We start from the raw sequence: 861 nt of genomic DNA, 5'->3' as shown, positions 1-861 counted from the left end.
GAGAGAAAGAAGGAAAGAAAGAAAGAAAACAAAGAGAAAGAAAGAAGGAAGGAAAGAAAGAAAGAAAGAGTGATAGAGAGATAGAGAGGAAGGAAGAAAGGAAGGAAGGAAGAAAGAAAGAGAAAGAGAGAGAGACAAAGAAAGAAAGGAAAGATAGCAAGGGGAGAAACAGAAAAGAATGAAAGTAAGAAGGAAAGCACAAGAGAGAGAAAGAGCGAGATAGAAAGAGGGAGAGAGAGAAAGAAAGAAGGAAAGAAAGAAAGAAAGGAAAGAAAGAGAGAAAGAAGGAAAGAAAGAAAGAAGAGTGAGTGAGAGAAGGGAAGAAAGGAAGGTAGAAAAGAAAGAAAGAGAAGAAAGCAAGCCAAAAAGCCTACAGCACCCGGTATTCCCAGGCGGTCTCCCATCCAAGTACTAACCAGGCCCGACCCTGCTTAGCTTCCGAGATCAGACGAGATCGGGCGCGTTCAGGGTGGTATGGCCGTAGACGCCGGCAGAGGCGCCTGGCTGCCCCAAGAGCCCGGCCCAGCCATGCCCGCCGGCTTCCAGCCCGCACCGCCAGCCCGGGGTCGTCGTGCTCGGATCGGGATCCCGGAGCCTCTTCGCCTGCTGCCTCTCCCGGCTGCCGAGCTCCCGAGCTTCCACCACGTCGGGCCCGCTCGGAACAGGGAGTGCTCCGAGGCGTCGGGGCCCAGGGCCCACGATCCTGGGACCCCGGCGGGTCCTCCGCCCTGTCGTGGAGGTATTCTTTTGGATCCCTGGCCGCTGGGGAGCTCCTGCGAGGCCCCCTCTTGGCCCACACCCCCAGAGGCGTCAGGGCTGGCCAAGGGCGAACAGCCGGCCCAGCCGCGCCTGGCCTTTTTC

The 861-nt window shown here is 56.2% G+C and overlaps 1 non-coding gene across 1 annotated transcript; it reads right to left on the bottom strand.

Moving 5' to 3' along the window:
- Nucleotides 1-367: 367 nt before the first annotated feature.
- Nucleotides 368-486, bottom strand: LOC139360374 (5S ribosomal RNA). The gene has a single exon (XR_011617709.1). It is a non-coding gene; the product is annotated as a 5S ribosomal RNA (ribosomal RNA).
- Between the last annotated feature and the right edge of the window lie 375 nt (nt 487-861).

This window comes from Macaca nemestrina, chromosome 1, assembly GCF_043159975.1.
Source record: "Macaca nemestrina isolate mMacNem1 chromosome 1, mMacNem.hap1, whole genome shotgun sequence".
NCBI classification, from domain to species: Eukaryota; Metazoa; Chordata; class Mammalia; order Primates; family Cercopithecidae; genus Macaca; species Macaca nemestrina.
Note: the sequence above shows the minus strand (reverse complement) of the source record. Positions and strands in the feature narration are given on the sequence as shown.